The sequence below is a fragment of the Odocoileus virginianus genome, chromosome 17 (assembly GCF_023699985.2).
Source record: "Odocoileus virginianus isolate 20LAN1187 ecotype Illinois chromosome 17, Ovbor_1.2, whole genome shotgun sequence".
NCBI lineage: Eukaryota > Metazoa > Chordata > Mammalia > Artiodactyla > Cervidae > Odocoileus > Odocoileus virginianus.
Window position 1 is genome coordinate 24,176,633 of NC_069690.1, and position 14,929 is coordinate 24,191,561.

The following is a 14,929-nucleotide window of genomic DNA, read 5'->3' on the forward strand; positions in this document are numbered from 1 at the left end:
ACAACTCCATTCTTGCATGTGGAGGGACCCTCAGAAATCATTGAACAGCTTATTTGGCAGATGGAGAAACTGAGGGCCAGAGACAAGAAGGGGCACATCCAAGGTCACGACAGTGAGTCTGTGATGGATCCAGGGCTGGAAGGAAGTGTGTCGACTTGCAAGCAGCCTCTTCTCCACCAGCCCACTTACAATTTGCAACTTTATTTGCATCCCAACATTTTTCTTTCTGCCTCACTAATTTTTTTCCTCTACTCTTGGGTGGCATGTTAGGATTCCCCTCTCTTTTTAAATCTCCACCCACACTCTGTTGTTCTCCCAAATTTCTTACGAGGCCCCTGGTTTGCCTGCTTCCTCGCTGATGGGCTCAGCTTCCCTGGCCCCTAGTTGGGGCTGAGAGTGGGTCTCACCTTCCCAGCCTGTGTTAGAAAGGAAGGAAGGAGTCCTACGCTCTGCAGAGCTGGATGACCAGGGCAGGACATGACCACAGCCAGGCTGCCAGCTCCTTGATGAGTTGGGAGAGAGACCCCCAGAGACGGAGGCAGAGGAATCGCTCTCTCGGTGGTGACAGGTGAGCAGCATCACTGGGTAGAGTTGGCAGCTTGTCTGCACTTCGTGGCCTGAGAAATAAGCAACAAAGTTGGTAGGCAGAGAGGAATGAGAAAGATGTGTAGAGAAGCGAGAGAGGGAGCAAGGAAGAGTAGGAAGATAACAGGGAGAGGATGAGAGAGGAGGAGGAGAAAGAAGAGAGAATTGTTAAGATCTGATTCCCCTTGTGTGACACCCATGTGTCCTAATAATATCAGACCTTCTGCAGATGCTTCACAAGCTTCACTAGACCCTCCTGAAGGAAGGGTGGGGTGGGATCAGCCAGCAGGCAGATGCCCAGTTCATAAAGATCTGCTGCGGAGTGACTTTCAGCCCAGGTCTGAGGCACAGGCATGAAGGGCTGAGAGGGGCTTGGTCCAACAAAAGATAGTACAGGTCACCAGGTAGTTTATGTAAAGGTAGTTTACGGCTTTCTAGTAGCCACCTTAAAAATATAAAAGAGGAAATTGCAGTCCATGGGGTTGCAAAGAGTCGGACATAACTGAGCAACAACGTCTTAACCCAATCTGTCAAGAATGTTATCGGATTATCATTCATGAGATGCTTTGCGCCCTGGTTCTCACTAAGTCTTTGAAGCATATTTTTGATGCTTCCAGCACATCCCAGTTAAGATCAGCTGAGCTCCAGGTGCTCAGTCATCACGTGGATAAGGGCTACTGGTTTTTAAGATTTTTTTTTTTTTTTGATGTGGGCCATTTATAAAGTCTCAGTTGAATTTGCTACAGTATTGCTTCTGTTTTGTGTTTTGGTTCTTTGACCATGAGACCTGTTAGATATGAGCTCTCTAACCAGGGGCCAAACCTGCAGCCCTGCATTGGAAGGGGAAGTCTTAACCACTGAAGAGCCAGGGAAGTCCCTAGTGGCTACTGTATTGACAGTGAGTATATCCACCTTCCTGTCCAGACCCTGGACCCTGTAAATTAATTTTATTCATTCTTGAGCTTGGTATAATCATACGTGTGTGCATGCATGCATAGTCACTCAGTCATGTCTGACTCTTTGCAATTCCTTGATCTGTAGCCCACGGGGCTCCTCTGTCCATGGGATTTCCAGGCAAGAATACTGGAGTGGGTTGCCATTTCCAGGGGATCTTCCTGACCCAGGGATAGAACCTGCATTTTCTGTGTCTCCTGCATTGGCAGGCAGATATTTTGCCATTGATCCACCTGAGAAGCCTTGTAGAAATATGACCCAACAGTGCATAGACCAGTGCATAGACCAGTGTATTCATCAAGAGGGATGTTCTAAGAGGTTTTGCCTGGAGGGCACCGATGATGATTTTGGTGGGGGTTGGGGGGACAGACAACAAATTTAAAAAAAGGCCACAGTCACTATCATCCAGTTGTGTTGAGAGCTCTATCAAAATCTACAGGGCCAGCACTTACCATTGTGTGTGCTGTACACTGCACAATTTGGAGGTTGAGGGAGTGGGATGGCTATTTACTTCATTGCTCTCTTGGATATGTGCAGTTATTACAGATCCCAGTAGATGGCAGTAAAGTGTCTTAATCTGCACAGTTGCCTTATTGGCTAGTGCCAGGCTGCATATTTCAGCTAAGCTGGCCTGTGAATGTTAGTTTCACAGGGTAGGGCCTGACGATGTCCCCAGCTGATGTCCCCAGCTGGTACCGTGGGCAATAGCAGCTGACCAGAGCCAGGCTAGGAGGGACCGCCGGTGCCTGGGACCCTGGGCTTTCCTCTCCATCCTGCAGAATCTCACCCTTGAAGGGTGTAGCATGAGGGAGGGGTAGCCAGGGCTGGGTGGTTAAGGCAGGAGGAGGGGTGGTGGGCTCTGAATTGACCACCCCTGCAGACTGCCTCCTATTAGATCATAGACGGCATCCCCCACTCCCTACTGCCCCCGGGGAAGCTCTGGAAGGAGTTCCACCCTCCACACCTCAGATCTGAGTCTGTGTTGCTGCAGTTCTGTTCTGGGTGGGCCTATTTCCCAGCTGGAGTGCAGGCATCTGCTCTTTTTCAGGACTCACAGGTGGCCCCTGCCTCTTGTACAGTATGTGAGCCCGTGTGGAGTTTCTCCATGTCTCCATGGTGCTGGAGAACCTCTTCATCTCGTCAGATGGGTCCCCACCTCCATTTTCTGTGCTCAACCGCAGAGGCTGATCTGTTTGGACATAGCCCCCTCTGGCTTCAGTTGACTTCTTCCCAGCTTCTTCTTCAGAGGAGAGAGATCAGAGTTTTATTTCCTCTGCTTTGTTTCTTGGGGGGATTTCTTGACCTGACTGATTGAAGGCCACACCTTCTTCAGGGCAGCCCTCTTGCATCCAACCCCAATTGGATCAGTTGCCCATGACTGCTTTAAGAAATTGCTGTACAGTTGGTGGCTTAAAACTACACAAATGTACCATCTTACAGTTCTGGAAGTCAGAAGCCTAAACGGAGTCTCAGGGAACTAAAGACAAAGGGTTGACAGGGTTGTGTTCCTTCCAGAAGGTCTGGGGCAGAATTCCATCCTTCCCTGTTCCAGCTTCAGAGGCTGCCTGCATTCCTTGGCTTGTGGCTCTACATCACTCCACCCCAGCTTGTGTCATCATGTCTTCTTCAATTCTCTGTCTCCATCTTATAAGGACCTTTTTACAAAAATATTTTATTTTTATTTATTCATTTGGTTGCACCAGGTGTTTGTTGCAGCACGTGGGATCTTTAATTGTGGCATTTGAACTCTTTAGTTGCCGCACGTGAGATCTAGTTTCCTGACCAGGGATTGAACCCAGGCCCCCCTGCATTGGGAACCTAGAATCTTGGCTACTGGACCACCAGGGAAATCCCAGGACTTTTGTGATTACATTGGGCCCACCCCAACAATTCTGCAATATCTCCCCACCTCAAGATCACATTTGCAAAGTCCTCCTTTCCATGTGTGGTAATCTATTCACAGGTTTTGGGATTTACTAGGACCTGCACATCTTTGGGGGATCATTATTCTGTTAACCGTACTTTTCTTGGAGTTCCGGCTATCACATCCTCCCCCTCTTCCTAGAGCAGGAATTTGCTTAGTCGCTCACTTGTGTCTGACTCTTTGTGACCCCATGGACTGCAGCCCACCAGGCTTCTCTGTCCATGGAATTCTCCAGGCAAGAATGCTGGAGTGGGTTTCCATGCCCTCCTCCAGGGGATCTTCCCAACCCAGGGATCAAGCCCAGGTCTCCCACATTGCAGGTGGATTCTTTACTGATTGAGCCAGCAGGGAAGCCCAGAGCAGGAATGGCCCGAGGCTGTTACTAGTCTACGATACTGCACTGTTACATGTGGTTTCACTACATCCTGCCCTCACTTTTATAAAGTCCCCTTTTAAAACTTTCCTCAGATTATTGAGGGCACTATTGGATCCCTGATAAACCCTGGCTGACACACCTGCTCAGTTAATGTAATCTTTTCAACCATCTTTGTGGTGGATTCTCCTCTCTTCCCCTCCCGCCCATGCCCATTTTATCTTTGAGGAATCTGAGAGATGGAGTGGCTATCTAACTTGTCCAGGGTTGCCTGGTGAGGTCATGGCGGAGCTGGGGTTTGAACCAGAACTAGCTCTGATCTCAGGGCAGAATTCTCCCGCCTGCAGTCACTGACTCCTGTAGCCTCGCCTGGAATTTTTCCATCCATTCGGCATTCACTGTCTGAATGGTGGCATTGTAGTGATTTTCATAAAATACAGGCGACTGCTCCTCAGTGGTCCTCTTGGCTGTCTTCTTTTAAAAAAATTGTATTTATTTTTGGCTGCTCTGGGTCGTTGTTGCTGCACATGAGCTATCTCTAGTTGCTGTGCGCGGGGCTGCTCCCTAGCTGGGGCGCACAGGCTTCTCACCGCGGTGGTTTCTCTGGTTGTGGAGCACCGGCTCTAGGGCGCGTGGGCTCAGCAGCACTCGGGCGTTGTTGCTCTGCTGCCTGCAGGATCTTAGTTCCCAGACCAGGGATCGAACCTGTGTGCCCTGCATCGGCAGGTGGACTCTTACCCACTGGACCACTGGGGAGGTCCCTCGGTAGTCCTCCTGCATATGACACTGGGACATTGCTGCTGTCGGTTTTGTTGTCCAGTTAAAGCTGACCATGAGTGTTGTGCATCGGCCAAAATCATTCCTGGGGTCCTTCAGAGATCATCTCAGCGATCATCCCAGCACAGGATGAAGGTCAAGAGCAATCATCCCTCCTGCTACCTCTAGGGCCACAGTAGAGGTCAGCACAGGATGAAGGTCAAGAGCAATGGCCCTGGAACTGGACAGGCTTGGCTTCCTAACCCAGTTTGACCACTTACCAGCTGTGTGATGTTGGGCAAGTTACTTAACCTCTCTGAGCCGGTTTCCTCATTTGTACGGTGGAGGTTATGATTGTTGCTACCTTACGAGGTAGTTGGTAGGAGTACATTTGTAAATACACGTTCTGAAGTACTTACAAAGGCTGACCATGACAGTGACTAACCCTGTGGGCTGCTTTTCTTATTCTGATTATTACCCATGCTGTCGCCTCAGGGTCACCTTGGCACACCCTTTGGCCACACCCCAGCAGTCTCAGCCTTATGTTTGCCTTCGGAAAGCCCTGTGCTCTGGTGCCCTCTGTATTCTGGCAGAAGCACCTACCCTTGCCTGGCTCTAGGTGAGTGTGAATTTTCACAGCCGTCTTGTAGTCCTGGCAGCTCCTGCCAGTGTGGAAGTGAGGGATTCGTGGCCTCAGGGAGCCTGCTGCATATTTTGTGCCAACGTGAATGGTGTGACCTTGCCTGGACATCTCTTTTTTGTAATAAATGTTGCAGACGGCCAACACCAAATCTTCAGTTCTTTTGCAGCGACTTTTCAGGACTCGTTTGGGGAATTCTTAGCAAGAAAAGCGACACTGGTCTTAAAACTTTCTATTCATCCTGCTGACAATTTTGCCTGTATCTCTTTAGAAGTGCCTTTTCTTTTCCTGGGACTTTGCTTCTCCGGCTGGCCCCTCAGAGCTGTCCTGTCAGTTCCTGGGGCTGGCATCAGAAGCCCCCATCTCTGGGTGAACAGCCCTGAGTTCAGATCTGAAGAAGGCACTTGAAAGACATCCTTTGGCCCACCAGGAGGGGAGGCTTGGCAGCAGGGTAGCAGGAGCAAAGAGGCTTCCTCTGATTCAATGAAGCCATCAGCTGTCTCTCCAAATGCTCCTTCCCCTCTCTGCCTTGTTTTGGTTAATTTAAGAACAGCTGCCCTCGATGGGAACTGATTTCTGGCAGTGTGCAGAAGCCAGCTTCCCAGGAAGGCTGCTGGCATGGGATGGGCAGGTTAGCTGGGTACTTAGAGCTGGGGATCGTCAGAGTATGCCACTTCAATGCTTTCTCTCCTCCATGAGGAGCCCTCATCAGGCACGATGAATAACTTGGTTATTCCTGGGGACAGTTAGAAGCAGCTTGGGAGCCTAGAACTATGGTAGAAGAAGCCTTGTGATGGACCAGATGGCTGGTCACCAAAGTCTTTTCTTTTATCTCTGGGCACATAGCTGGCCTGCATCGCAGTTCCACCTGCAGTTAGATGGGCTCATGTGCCTGAGCCCTGGGCAGTGGAATGGGGGGTGGAGTTAATGTGCCCTGCTCCTGGGCTTGCCACTAAAACTCTCTGATGGTCACCTTCCTGTCTGCCGAATGATGATGCCCAAGTGTCCTTGAAGCCACTTACTCCATGAACTATGTAACCAGGATGCTTCAGTCTAGTTGCCATCTCTCTTTGTCTTTTCATTTCATCCTTCCTCTTATTTTTAGCCTTGGCCTTTCACTTCTCAATTGTCTCCTGTAAAATACTTTTACCTATTATGTATGAGATTCCTGACTTTCAAGCCATTCAATATACTGACACTTTCTGGGGAATCCATATATACCTACCCACACTGCCAAGAATCGGATCAGCAGAGCTGGTAAAGTTCCTAAGGATGAAGATGAAATTGTGGGAGATCTGGCAACACTGCCTCCAGTGGAAAATTCAGATAGTCCCTCAATATTGTGACAAATGAACTCTTGGTTATCTTTGAAATAAAGAAACAGAAGCACAGATACTTAGTATCTCTCAGTAAATTCCACTACATTCTGGGCATAAGAGTTCAGGTTGCTACCAAGGAAGAAGGGCTACGCTTTCATCCCCAAGTCTACGTTTTACCAGACTCGCCCTTGGAGCCCACCACAAGGCAAGTACAATTCCATAGTCGTCATCAAATTCATCAATAAGAATTTCTTCCCAGTAAGACTGAGATTGTTCTGTAAGTAAATCTCAAACAGGGGAATGCATCTAATTAGAATTGTAATGCTACTGCCCAACGTGCAGTGTATTATTCCAGCCCATTTTATTCTTTTTTAAATTGGCAATTTAAAAATACTTCTATTCCAAAGATATGCAAAGATTAGCTCTCAATTTTCAATTTTGGCTTCACTCTTACTTTAACGGAGCGTCTTTCACCAGTGGGTTTTTTTTTTTTTTTCTCTTCAACCCTCAGCCACTGCATTAAAATCTTCTCGGGGAAGAAACACCCACCCTGGTTTTGAGTAAAGAAAAGGTGAAATTACTAAATAAAACACAAACTGTCTAAAGAGACACATGAAGCTGGAAAGCAGATGCGAAAGAATCGAGTTATCTGTCGCCTGTTCATTATCGCCGTGGGCTCACTGGGTCACAGCCTTGTGTCTTCCAAGGGAAAAAAGAATCCATTCAACAAATGGTTTAAGATGATAAAACCTGAAATCACACATCCCCCTTTCATCTTAATGAGAGTCCAATTCATAATAGCATTTTGTATCAGACAGACAGTGCTGAAGTTTTTTTCTTCCCCTTGTAGAATTGTTTGTTAGCTGAAGCATTGTAGCCTTGAAGAAGCACAGAATTACTGGGGGGGGGGGGGGGGGGGGGGGGGGGGGCGGGCGCGGGGAACCATGCTTCTTTCCAGAATGAACTTCTTGGCAGTCAGCATGTAATGGAAGAAAGAGCATGTTTAAATTAAAAGTATTCTTTAGAACACATATTCAAACATTCATTCCAGTTTAATTACTTAAGCTATGTGTCCAACAGTGATATCAGGCTATTGAACAAACACAGTATCTTGACATGGGTGCTGAAGCTGCATTTGTTGAGTGATTGCTGGGCACACACAGTCACATTTCCAGAAATGTGCCACTTATTAAATTGGAACTCTTCTGCCCTTCCTTTCCCAGGATCTGACCAAACAAGGGACCGAACAGGGCTGCTGTGGGGAAGGAAAATGGTACTTTCTTTTAGGGCAACTTCCGGATTACTCTGAACCAGGAATATCTTTTATGACCAAGTCTGACATTCTAGATTTCACATGTTATCTTTGTCCTATTGGGAATCCTGGGTTTAAGTATAGATCCCAAGATCTATACTTTGTCCATCTTCTTAACACAGTTCAGTCATAGTTTTAGGTAAATCAGTATTTTGTGTTTGCATTATTATGACTGTATAAATGTTTTCAGTGCCAATCCAGAGGTGTGACACAATGCTGCTTCCTTTTACATCCTTGTTTGACTTTTTGCTTTCATTGTATTTCATGGAATCTCATCTGGTCTCCATGGCGTTGACCATCAAGACTATACTGATGACTGTCACCTTCCTGTCTCTAGCCCTTGAACTCCAGACCTTCACACCCAGTCACCTTCTTAACATCTCCACTTGGACATCCATTAAGCTCTCAGTCTTAATGTGTCTAAAACATAGCCCCTTATCTGACCTTCTGCCCTCCCCTCCACCCCACATTCACCTGTATTCCTCCCTAGCTTGGTGAGCGGTCACCCCATCCTTCTGATAGCTACAGCTAAGGTAGCTACAGCTAAGCTATCAGCTAAGAATTTTGGAGTCCTTCTGATGTTCTTCTTCCTCTGGATACTTCATATCTAGTCTCAGCAGATTCTGTTACCTGTACCTGCAAAACACACCCAGAATCTGTTTCTCATTACCCCTTCTGCCACCACCCTAGTCTGGGCCATCATAAGCTCCTCTCACTTGGATTTTTACACTGTGTCCCACAATTGGTCTCTCTACTCTGCCCTTCTTCTCTGATGGTCTATTTCAACACAGCAGCTGGAGTGATTCCTTTATTTTTATTTCTTAAATCTGTGTTTAAAATTTTTTTTAAAGTTTATTTATTTTTGACTGTTCTGGGTCTCTGTTGCTGCGTGGGCTTTTCTCTAGTTGCGGCGAGTGGGGACTACTCTTCATTGTGGCATGTGGGCTTCTCGTTGAAGAAGCTTCTCTTGTTGCGGAGCACAGGCTCTAGGGCACATGGGGCACAGTAGCTGGGGCTCTGGGGCTCTGGAGCACGGGCTCAGGAGTTGTGGCACATGGACTTAGTTTCTCTGTGGCATGTGGGATCTTCCCGGACCAGGGGTCGAACCTGTGTCTCCTGCATTGGCAGCGGATTCTTTACCACTGCATCAGCAGGGAAGCCCTTGAGTGATTCTCTTAGAAGATAAGATGTTCCCATTGTCCCTCTGGGTCCACGCTGGCTCTGGTCTGTTTCTCTTCATGCCCTGAGAGGTTGACCACAGGGGCCAAGTCAAGAGGATCCCTTGCTTTCTGGGTTCTGCTGGGTTTGACCAGTGGGAGGCCTTGGCAGGAGTTCAAATTGTGGCAAAAGCGTGAGGTTGGGGGACCTTGGGTGGGTTGTGTCTTGGCTGAAAGTAACAGGCCCATCATGAAGGCCTCCCTGCACTTCCTCTCTCCAGATCCTGGTGACCATTTTCCCCGCTTCAGGTCCAGAGATGGTCAGAGCCTCTTACTGTCTGCAGCCCAGGGTACCATGATCTGTCTCTTCATTTCCCTTCACCCTGCTCACACTCTGTAAATGGCCCTCATCACAGGCTCCTCCATTGTCCCATGAGAGGACTGTGTATTTGCAGCTGAGACCCTGATGATCGGCCTCCCCTCCCCACCCCCAATCCTTCTGTACCTTTTCATCATCCTGGTCTCCGCCCAATGTCACTCCCTTTAGGAAGCTTCGTGTGAACACCCAAGACAAGGTCAGTGTAATGTTCTACTCATTCTTAGAACCCTCTTTTTATCCTTTGGGGTACTTTATGGTGAATTTAATCATTTACTGTCATCTTCTCCCCTAGCCTATGATCCCATCTTCTGGGATGGGTCTTCTGCCTGTCCCCTTATCCCCAGCCCCTACCAGAGGGTCTGCGGGGACTCAGAAAACATTGCTCAATGGGGGAGTGAATGAATGACTGAAAAGGCCTTTTCCTCCAAGAAACCTTCCCTCTTCCTCTTTCAGCATCAGTGGCAAAGACCCAGGCCATTCTTGCAGCCTTTGTCATTTTTTATCTTTTTCTGTATGATTTGTGGCCACGTCTGCCAGCTCTTCCCACCCTGACCCCACTCTGGATGATCCAAGTCACACCCCTTTTGAATCTCCAATGCCTTGACCAGTGCCTGGCACATAGTAGGTATACAATAAATAACTAAGAGGTGAATCAATAATGGAAGGACTGAGTCTGGGAACAGATCTTTTTAATCTGTGGCTCAACCCCAGATGCCCCGGGGTGGCATATTTAATTGTCATTTTCTTTGTGAATTCATGCTTGTTTTATTTCAGTGTTGTTTTTCCAAAGATCTGCTTCTCCCAGGGCCCATGGAGATTGCTTTGAACCAGGCTGATCAAATGCTGGGCAGCTGCATGAGGAGGGAACACAGGCTCAGGGGAGAGGGAGGCTGGAGGCAGGCTGAGCCTGGGGCCCTGGAAACCACAGCGTGCTTGTGTGAATGCTAAGTTGCTTCTGCCGTGTCAAACCCTGTGCGACCCCATGAACTGTAGCCTGCAAAAATATTAGTGTGGGTTGCCATGCCCTCCTCCAGGGGCTCTTCCCGACCCAGGGATTGAACCCACCTCTCTTATGTCTCCTGCATTGGCAGACCAGCTCTTTACCACTAGTGCCACCTGGGAAGCCCTGGAAACCACTGACCAGACCCCAAAGAATCAGCAGACACAATGGCACAGCCAGAGACAGGGCAGGACCGCGTTCCTCTCTCAGGAGGTGCGGGGCTCAGAGACCGTGGCGCAGGTGGGGCCAGTGCCTTCCATCCCAGCTGTCCCCACATCCTCACATCTTCACCCCTGCCTGCCCCTGCAGGCAACTGTCTCCTAATCCAGCTGATTCCTTCCACTGAAGTAGGCGCAGAGGCATGGGCTCTGAGATCTGGTGTGTCTGAGTTTCAGCTTGGGCTTTGCTGCTTCTAGTTGTGTAACCCTGGCCTTCATCTCCCCAAGCCACAGTCTCCGTACCTTCAAAGTAAGAATCATAATAATGCTTCTTGCAGACTGTTGTGAGGATTAGAGAAGGTCAAAGATAACACCGTGATTAGCACAGTGTGTAATGTTAGCTTTGATTAAAATTGACACTGTTGTCAACTGTTGTCTTCATACTTGTTTCAGCAGCCTGAGCCCAGGGCTTTGGCTGCTATGAAGGTGCCCATGGGGCTTCCTCAGTGGCTTGGCAGTAAAGAATCCGCCTACAGCGCAGGAGCTGCAGGAGATACGGGTTCAATCCCTGGATCAGGAAGATCCCCTGGAGGAGGAATTAGCAACCCACTCCAGTATTCTTGCCTGGAGAATCTCATGGACAGAGGAGCCTGGTCCATGAGAGGGCTACAGTCCATGGGGTCACAAAGAGTCGGACATGACTGAAGCGACTTAGCATGCACACATGCACGCAGGGTGCCTAATGAAGGGCACCGTATCCAGCCAGTGGTGGAATGAGCTCCCGGTCACTGGAGGTAATCCAGAAGCTATCAGCTGGCTTCTGTTGGGCTTTATGCCGTGGATGGAAGTAGCGCGGGCCAGGGTGATGGATCTGGAGGGTCCCCAGTCAGTTCCTGAGGGGAGGTTTTCATTCTGTTAAACAGCGAGCCAGGGACTCCATGTGTTAGCGTGCTGCCTGGCAATTAAAATCGGGAGAGTTTAATCTGAAGAGAGTTCCAGCTCCTTGTTTGCCCTTTTAATCTTGTCTGTTGCCATGGGAACGGCAAGTGATTGCAATCACCACTGTTTGTATTGTGAGCTCGCTCCCATCAATACAGCTTTTGAAAAATAAGAAATACAAACCCTGACTTCAGCATGCCACTCATTACTATTCAGAGCAAACCCCTGAGAAGTTCTGTCAAACGCTTCCTTCACCGGAGCACGGGCTCTGGTTTGAAAATACCCAGCAGCCCAGCTCCTGGCCTGCTTCCTTTCCACCCCTCTCAGCCAGGTGGGTCTGCAGAGGAAATGTGCAGGGGACCGACCGCCACTGCCCGGAGGAGTCTGGGTGAGGAATCAGCCACTCGGCTTCCCTCACTGCTGCCTGTGGCACTCCATTCTAAGCTCGTTATTATTATGTCAATAGCTCATAATCACCTTACTTACCACTTTCTGAAGATGAAGACAGAGACGGATGCTATCGAGGGTCCTTGCAGAGTGATGGGTGAGGAAGAGCAGGTTGCCTGCACCAGTGCCTGAGAGGTTTATGACATGTCCTGGCTCGTGGGTGGCCGTGGAGACTCAGCTGCCCCCAACCCTCCAGATCTCTTTGGCTGGATGCTCAGATCCAGAGGCTGCCTGAAGGGACATCACTCCAGCCTCCTTCAAGTGAATACCCATTGCCTCTGTCTCCCTCCTATGCTTATAGAATGGATTATCAAGAGGATGTGAAGATGTTGGCCTAAGGCCTGGAGAGAATTGATTATAGCACTTTTCTTTGAGTAGGAAAAGACTCCAGAGAGCATCTGATCCTGCCGCCCTTGGGACAACTGAGATCAAACTCCTGGTCAAGGGAGTGACTTGCCAGAGGTCACATAGTAAAAGAGTGCCTCCCTGCTCCTGTCTCTTGGTTTTGTGTAAGTCCAGTCTCATTTGCGAGGCATGCCCCAGGGCACTATATTCCATAAACTTTCTTAAATTAAAACTATTTTGTATTTGAAATACATACATATTCAAGACCACTTTTCTTAGGTAAGATAAAGTCGGAATACCATTTTTTAAAAAATGAGTTTAATTCTGGAAATTGGTACTTTGTTGATATTATGTTCTCAACCAGAGCCACAGGCAAGGGGACGGGATAGATCCTCATTGACTTCAAAATCAGCCTTGGCCTCCAGAACTGGTGTTGGGGATCTTCTAGCTGTGTGAACTTGGAGGGTTTGCTTCACCTCATGGGTCCTCTGTAAAATGGGGAGAATGGAGCTTGCCTTGCCAACCTCACATCATTTATTAGGCTTTCCCAGGACCTCATGGATACAGATGCATTTTATCAGGTGTAAAGAATTGTATTGAATTCTGGCTGTTATTGTCACAGAGTCTTAGAGTTGCTGGTTTCAGCAAGACTAGAATTTCTCTCCTAGACCAAATGTCTACATGATGGATCTAAGTTTTTATTTTTTTCATTTGGATGAAAATTTCTTCTTTGATGTTTTGACATTACACTAATCTAAGATTTTCTGGTGTAGATGATAAACCAGTGAAGTATGAGAAATAGCCTGTTCCCTCCACCCAAACTTGCAGGGTCTAGCTCTAGAAATGAGTGAGCCAGGGGTTCATTCATTCATTCATTCATTCAATAAGTACTGGGGCTCCTCTGTGTGCCAGGCCCTGTGCTGAGCTCCAGGGTTCCGTGCTAAATGCATACAGTGGTCCCTGCTTTGTGAGGCCTCCATTAGCTCTCTGCCTCTCCCATCAGCTCCCTGGTAGGACCATAGTTTTCAGCCTGGCATTTGGAGCACCTGTTTGAAGCCTCAGAAAAAGAGCTGAAACCTTATCTTAAAAACAGATGCATTTTCAGTTTAAACTAGACTCTGAATCTTCCAGGGCTGGAGCAGTATCTTGTGGACCCTTGTGTTCCCAGATGGAGCACAGAGCCTGTCACATAGTAGAGGCTTGGTATTAGTTGAACGTAACTGAATTCCCAGAGATGGCTGTTTAGTCAATTGCCAAAGACCCATGCTTTCCCTTCCACAGTGCAGCATTGTTGCTGGGAAGTAATTGCCCAGCCAGGGACTACATTTCCATCCAGGTAGAGACACATGAATGGGTTTCCCAGGTGGCTCAGTGGTAAAGAGTCTGCCTGCCAAAGCAGTAGATAAAAGAGAGGTGGGTTTGATCTCTAGGTCAGGAAGTTTCCCCTGGAGGAGGAAATGGCAACCCAATCCAATATTCTTGCCTGGAAACTTCCATGGACTGAGGAGTCTGGCTACAGTTCGTGGGGTCGTAAAGAGTTGGACACAACTGAGCTACTGAGTGTGTGCACACACACACACACACAGACACATGAATGTACATGGAAGTGATGTGTGACACTTCTAGCTCAAAGAGCTTAGGAAGCAGGCATTCCTTTATTGGCTCCTTATCCCTTTTGCCAGTTGAATGCAGGAATCAAACTATAGCCCACGGACCAAATCTGCCCGGCTGCATGTTCTTATAAATAAAGTTTTATTGAAACATGGTTATTCTCATTTGTATATGTGTTTTGTAAATAAAGTTTTATTAGAACATTTGATGTTCTAATGACATTTGATGACATTCATTTGATGTCATCGATAACCACTTTCTCCCTACAATGGCAGAGTTCAGTAGTTGTGATAGATACAGTCTGGCCCACAAAGTCTAAAATATTTACCCTCTGGCCCTTTACAAAAAATGTTTGCTGAACCTTGCCCTGTAGGATGGTGGGGACACAAGATGAAGGGAACCGGGATCCTTGAATCCTTAAGTGGAGGAAATTTGTCTGCCAGCCAGGAACACCCACTCACACTGGACTCTTAGGTGAGTGAGAGATGATCTCTCATTGTGTTAGGCCCTTACATTTTTGGTGTTATCCAGCAGCAAGTAGCATTACCCTAATTGATCCCCATGCCATGTAGGAAGTATGCAGGAGCTTTATATTGTTGAATGCTGGGTGGGCAACTGCTTCCAGACCTCTTGATGAACTTTTATTTGAATCTGTGCAGAATGGATTTCCCAAAGTCACCATCTCAGCCACAGATGGTAAGGGACAGAGACAAAACTAACTTGCCTCAAGTGTTGTGGGGAGGCTCATTGAGAGGATGCCAAAGGGCATGAGAGAGATGAGGATCACACAGCAACTCAGGGACAAGAAGGGCAGAAGAGCGAGGCCTCCTGGGACTTGGAGCTGAACCTAGGACCTGTGTGAGGCAGGTGACAACATAGGCTGTGGACTCAGACAGCCTGGGTTTGAACCCCATACCTGCCACTTGCTGGGTGATCTCGGGCAAGTTCCTTCATCTCTCTAAGCTGTATCCCCATCTCTAAAATGGGGGTAATAACAGACCTACCTTCTGGAGTTGTTATGAGGAATAAA